General features: G+C 44.2%; 1 non-coding gene across 1 annotated transcript; it reads right to left on the reverse strand.

Moving 5' to 3' along the window:
- Positions 1–4429: 4429 nt before the first annotated feature.
- Trnat-agu (transfer RNA threonine (anticodon AGU)) lies at positions 4430–4501 on the reverse strand. The gene has a single exon. It is a non-coding gene; the product is annotated as a tRNA-Thr (tRNA).
- Between the last annotated feature and the right edge of the window lie 2787 nt (positions 4502–7288).

Consider the following 7288-nt stretch of genomic DNA (forward strand, 5'->3'; position numbering starts at 1 on the left):
GTAATGTTTGGACTATCAGAGTGTTGATGAAACACAGAAATAGCATCGGGATTTAATACAACTGACACCATGCGCACTTTCTTCCATGGGAGTAATGTCTCAAACAGTCTACGCTTTGATCGTTCCCTGCAAGGCCAGTAGTAGAGTTCGATGCACATCTGGAGGCATTTTGTAATCTGTGGACTATCAGAGTGTTGATGAAACACAGAAATTGCATTGGGATTGAATACAACAGTCACCATGCGCACTTTCCTCCATGGGAGTAATGTCTCAAACAGTCTACGATTTGATCGTTTCCTGGAAGACCAGTAATAGTTTCCGATGCACATCTGGGGACATTCTGTAATGTGTGGATGAACAGAGTGTTGATGAAACACAGATATTGCATCAGGATTGAATACAGCAGTCACCATGCGCAATTTCCTCCAACGGAGTAATGTCTCAAAGAGTCTACGTATTGATCGTTCCCTGGAAGACCAGTAGTAGTTTCCGATGCACATCTGGGGGCATTCTGTAATGTGTGGACTATCAGAGTGTTGATGAAACACAGAAATTGCATCTGGATTGAATACAACAGTCACCATGCGCACTTTCCTCCAAGGGAGTAATGTCTCAAACAGTTTACGATTTGATCGTTCCCTGGAAGCCCAGTAGTAGTTTCCGATGCACATCTGTGGGCATTCTGTAATGTGTGGACTATCAGAGTGTTGATGAAACACAGGAATTGCATCGGGATTGAATACAACAGTCACCATGCGCACTTTCCTCCATGGGAGGAATGTCTCAAATGGTCTACGCTTTGATCGTTCCCTGCAAGACCAGCAGTAGTTTCCGATGCACATCTGTGGGCATTCTGTAATGTGTGGACTATCAGAGTGTTGATGAAATACAGACATTGCATCGGGATTGAATACAACAGTCACCATGCGCACTTTCCTCCATGGGAGTAATGTCTCAAACAGTTTACGCTTTGATCGCTCCCTGGAAGACCAGTAGTAGTTTCCGATGCACATCTGGGGGCATTCTGTAATGTATGGACTATCGGAGTGTTGATGAAACACAGAAATTCCATCAGGATTGAATACAACAGTCACCACGCGCACTTTCCTCCATGGGAGTAAAGTCTCAAAAAGTTTACGCTTTGATCGATCCCTGGAAGACCAGTATTAGTTTCTGATGCACATCTGGGGGCATTCTGTAATGTGTGGACTATCAGAGTGTTGATGAAACACAGAAATTGCATCGGGATTGAATACAACAGTCACCATGCGCACTTTCCTCCATGGGAGGAATGTCTCAAATAGTCTACGCTTTGATCGTTCCCTGCAAGACCAGCAGTAGTTTCCGATGCACATCTGGAGGCATTCTGTAATCCTTGGACCTTCAATGTGTTGATGAAACATAGAAATTGCATCGCGATTGAATACAAGTCACCATGCGCACTTTCCTCCATGGGAGTAATGTCTCAAACAGTCTACGCGTTGATCGTTACCTGGAAGACCAGTAGTAGTTTCCGATGCACAACTGGGGGCATTCTGTAATGTGTTGACTATCAGAGTGTTGATGAAACACAGAAATTGCATCGGGATTGAATACAACAGACACCATGCTCACTTTCCTTCATGGGAGTAATGTCTCAAATAGCCTACGCTTTGATCGTTCCCTGCAAGACCTGCAGTAGTTTCCGATGCACATCTGGTGTCATTCTGTAATCTGTAGACTATCAGAGTGTTGATGAAACACAGAAATTGCATCAGGATTGAATACAACAGGCACCATGCGCACTTTCCTCCATGGGAGTATTATCTCAAACAGTCTACGCATTGATCGTTCCCTGCAAGACCAGTAGTAGTTTCCGATGCACATCTGGAGGCATTCTGTAATCTGTGGACCTTCGAAGTGTTGATGAAACACAGAAATTGCCTCGGGATTGAATGCAACAGTCACCATGCGCACTTTCCTCCATGGGAGTAATGTCTCAAACAGTTTACGCTTTGATCGTTCCCTGGAAGACCAGTAGTAGTTTCCGATGCACACCTGGGGGCATTCTGTAATGTGTCGACTATCAGAGTGTTGATGAAACACAGAAATTGCATCGGGATTGAATACAACAGACACCATGCGCACTTTCCTTCATGGGAGTAATGTCTCAAACAGTCTACGCTTTGATCGTTCCCTGCAAGACCAGTAGTAGTTTCCGATGAACATCTGGAGGCTTTCTCTAATCTGTGGACCTTCAAAGTGTTGATGAAACACAGAAATTGCCCCGGGATTGAATACAACAGTCACCATGCGCACTTTCCTCCATGGGAGTAATGTCTCAAACAGTCTACGGTTTGATCGTTCCTGGACGACCAGTAGTAGTTTCCGATGCACATCTGGGGGTATTCTGTAATCTTTGGACCTTCAAAGTGTTGATGAAACACAGAAATTGCATCAGGATTAAATACAACAGTGACCATGCGCACGTTCCTCCATGGGAGTAATATCTCAAACAGTCTACGCTTTGATCGTTCCCTGGAAGACCAGTAGTAGTTTCCGATATACATCTGGAGGCATTCTGTAAACTGTGGACTATCCGAGTGTTGATGAAACACAGAAATTGCACCGGGATTGAATACAACAGTCACCATGCGCACTTTCCTCCATGGGAGTAATGTCTCTAACAGTTAACGATTTGATCGTTCCCTGGAAGACCAGTAGAAGAGTCCGATGAACATCTGGAGGCATTCTGTAATCTGTGGACCTTCAAAGTGTTGATGAAACACAGAAATTGCACCGGGATTGAATACAACAGTCACCATGCGCACTTTCCTCCATGGGAGGTATGCCTCAAACAGTTTACGCTTTGATCGTTCCCTGGAATTCCAGTAGTAGTTTCCGATGCACATCTGGGAGCATTCTGTAATGTGTGAACTATCAGAGTGTTGATGAAACACAGAAATTGCATCAGGATTGAATACAAGAGTCACCATGCGCACTTGCCTCCATGGGAGTAATGTCTCAAACAGTTTACGCTTTGATCGTTCCCTGGAAGACCAGTAGTAGTTTCCGATGCACATCTGTGGGCATTCTGCAATGTGTGGACTATCAGAGTGTTGATGAAACACAGAAATTGCTTCGGGATTGAATACAACAGTCACCATGCGCACTTTCCTCCATGGGAGTAATGTCTCAAACAGTCTACGCTTTGCTGGTTCCCTGCAAGACCAGTAGAAGTTTCCGATGTACATCTGGAGGCATTCTGTAATCTGTGGACCTTCAAAGTGTTGATGAAACACTGAAATTGCATCGGGAATGAACACAATAGTCACCTTGTGCACTTTACTCCATGGGAGTAATGTCTCAAACAGCCTACGCATTGATCGTTCCCTGGAAGACCAGTAGTAGGTTCCGATGCACATCTGAAAGCATTCTGTAATCTGTGGACTATCAGAGTGTTGATGAAACACAGAAATTGCACCGGGGTTGAATACAACAGTCACCATGCGCACCTTCCTCCATGGGAGGTATGCCTCAAACAGTTACGCTTTGATCATTAGCTGGAAGACCGTTAGTAGTTTCGCATGCACATCTGGAGTCATTCTGTAATATGTGGACCTTCAAAGTGTTGATGAAACACAGAAATTGCATCAGGATTGAATACAACAGTCACCATGCGCACTTTCCTCCATGGGAGTAATGTCTCTAACAGTTAACGATTTGATCGTTCCCTGGAAGACCAGTAGAAGTCTCCGATGAACATATGGAGGCATTCTGTAATCTGTGGACTATCAGAGTGTTGATGAAACACAGAAATTGCATCGGGGTTGAATACAACAGTCACCATGCGCACTTTCCTCCATGGGAGTAATGTCTCAAACAGTTTACGATTTGATCGTTTCCTGGAAGACCAGTAGTAGTTTCCGATGCACATCTGGGGACATTCTGTAATGTGTGGACCAACAGAGTGTTGATGAAACACAGAAATTGCATCAGGATTGAATACAGCAGTCACCATGCGCAATTTCCTCCAACGGAGTAATGTCTTAAACAGTCTACGCAATTATCGTTCCCTGGAAGACCAGTAGTAGTTTCCGATGCACATCTGTCGGCATTCTGTAATCTGTGCACTATCAGAGTGTTGATGAAACACAGAAATTGCATCGGGATTGAATACAACAGTTACCATGCGCTCTTTCCTCCATGGGAGTAATGTCTCTAACAGTTTACGCTTTGATCGTTCCCTGGAAGACCAGTAGTAGTTTCCGATGCACATCTGGGGGCATTCTGTAATGTGTGGACTATCAGAGTGTTGATGAAACACAGAAATTGCATCAGGATTGAATACAACAGTCATCATGCGCACTTTCCTCCATGGGAGTAATGTCTCAAACAGTTTACGATTTGATCAAATATGATCGAAGCAGACTAAATCAATTAAAATTTGTGCCACGGCCGGGACTCGAACCCGAGTCTTCTTGCTTACTAGGCAGATATGCTACCACTACACCACCGAGGCACTATGGCAGACATAGCTGCACGAACTACCTAGGTCGAGTTGCCTCCCCAACACAAACTTTAATTCATTTTCCCTTAATATTGTCACTATTGCCCGGGCTCGCCGGTATTGGCGAGCTACCCAGCATTGGACGTAGCGGGACGTCTACTGTACCATATGGTGATCTTCTCAGATCTTATAATTAAATTTTAATTGATTTAGTCTGCTTCGATCATATTTGATCATTATCGTGAAATAATAAAGAGACGGGAGTCTCAAAGGACACATTTAATTATAAGTTTACGATTTGATCGTTCCCTGGAAGCCCAGTAGTAGTTTCCGATGCACATCTGTGGGCATTCTGTAATCTGTGGACTATCAGAGTGTTGATGAAACACAGAAATTGCACTGGGATTGAATACAACAGTCACCATGCGCACATTCCTCTATGGGAGTAATGTCTCTAACAGTTAACGATTTGATCGTTCCCTGGAAGACCAGTAGAAGTCTCCGATGAACATCTGGAGGCATTGTGTAATCTGTGGAGCTTCAAAGTGTTGATGAAACACAGAAATTGCATCGGGAATGAACACAATAGTCACCTTGTGCACTTTCCTCCATGGGAGTAATGTCTCAAACAGTCTACGCATTGATCGTTCCTTGGAAGACCAGTAGTAGTTTCCGATGCTCATCTGATGCATTCTGTAATCTGTGGACTATCAGAGTGTTGATGAAACACAGAAATTGCACCGGGATTGAATACAACAGTCACCATGGGCACTTTCCTCCATGGGAGGTATGCCTCAAACAGTTTACGCTTTGATCATTAGCTGGAAGACCGTTAGTAGTTTCCGATGCACATCTGGAGGCATTCTGTAATCTGTGGACTATTAGAGTGTTGATGAAACACAGAGATTGCATTTGGATTGAATACAACAGTCACCATGCGCACTTTCCTCCATATGAATAACGTCTCAAGCAGTTTACGCTTTGATCGTTCCCTGGAAGACGAATAGTAGTTTCCGATGCACGTCTGGGGGCATTCTGTAATGTGTGGACTATCAGAGTGTTGATGAAACACACAAATTGCATCGGGATTGAATACGGCAGCCACCATGCAAACTTTCCTCCATGGGAGTAATGTCTCAAAGAGGCTACGCTTTGATCGTTTACTGGAGGACCAGTAGTAGTTTTTGATGCACATCTGGAGGCATTCTGTAATCTTTGGACCTTCAAAGTGTTGATGAAACACAGAAATTGCATCGGGATTGAATACAACAGTTACCATGCGCACTTTCCTCCATGGGAGTAATGTCTCAAACAGTCTACGCTTTGATCGTACCCTGCAAGACCAGTAGTAGAGTCCGATGCACATCTGGAGGCATTCTGTAAACTTTGGACTACCAGAGTGTTGATGAAACACAGAAATTGCATCAGGATTGAATACAGCAGTCACCATGCGCAATTTCCTCCAACGGAGTAATGTCTCAAACAGTCTACGCATTGATCGTTCCCTGGATGACCAGTTGTAGTTTCCGATGCACATCTGGAGGCATTCTGTAATCTGTGCACTATCAGAGTGTTGATGAAACACAGAAATTGCATCGGGATTGAATACAACAGTCACCATGCGCACTCTCCTCCATGGGAGTAATGTCTCAAACTGTCTACATTTTGAACGTTCCCTGAGAGACCAGTAGAAGTTTCCGATGAACATCTGGAGGCATTCTGTAATCTATGGACCTTCAAATCGTTGATGAAATACAGAAATTGCATCGGGATTGAATACAAAAGTCACCAAGCGCACTTTCCTCCATGGGAGTAATGCCTCAAACAGTTTACGATTTGATCGTTCCCTGGAAGACCAGTAAAAGTTTCCGGTGCACATCTGGGGGCTTTCTGTAATGTGTGGACTATCAGTGTGTTGATGAAACACAGAAATTGCATCGGGATTGAATACAACAGTCACCATGCGCACTTTCCTCCATGGCAGTAGTGTCTCTAACAGTGTACGCTTTGATCGTTCCGTGGAAGACCAGTAGTAGTTTCCGATGCACATCTGGAGGCATTCTGTAATCTGTGGACCTTAACAGTGTTGATGAAACACAGAAATTGCCTCGGGATTGAATACAACAGTCACCATGCGCACTTTCCTCCATGGGAGTAATGTCTCAAACAGTTTACGCTTTGATCGTTCCCTGGAAGACCAGTAGTAGTTTCCGATGCACATCTGGAGGCATTCTGTAATCTGTGGACTATCAGAGTGTTGATGAAACACAGAAATTGCACCGGGATTGAATACAACAGTCACCATGTGCACTTTCTTCCATGGGAGGTATGCCTCAAACAGTTTACGCTTTGATCATTAGCTGGAAGACCGTTAGTAGTTTCCGATGCACATCTGGAGGCATTCTGTAATCTGTGGACTATCAGAGTGTTGATGAAACACAGAAATTGCATCGGGATTGAATATGGCAGCCACCATGCAAAATTTCCTCCATGGGAGTAATGTCTCAAAGAGGCTACGCTTTGATCGTTTCCTGGAGGACCAGTAGTAGTTTTTGATGCACATCTGGAGGCATCCTGTAATCTGTGGACCTTCAAAGTGTTGATGAAACACAGAAATTGCATCGGGATTGAATACAACAGTCACCATGCGCACTTTCCTACATGGGAGCAATGTCTCAAACAGTTTACGCTTTTATCGTTCTCTGGAAGACCGGTAGTAGCTTCCGATGCACATCTGGAGGCATTCTGTAATCTGTGGACCTTCACAGTGTTGATGAAACACAGAAATTGCCTCAGGAT

The sequence above is a fragment of the Schistocerca gregaria genome, chromosome 8 (genome assembly GCF_023897955.1).
Source record: "Schistocerca gregaria isolate iqSchGreg1 chromosome 8, iqSchGreg1.2, whole genome shotgun sequence".
NCBI lineage: Eukaryota > Metazoa > Arthropoda > Insecta > Orthoptera > Acrididae > Schistocerca > Schistocerca gregaria.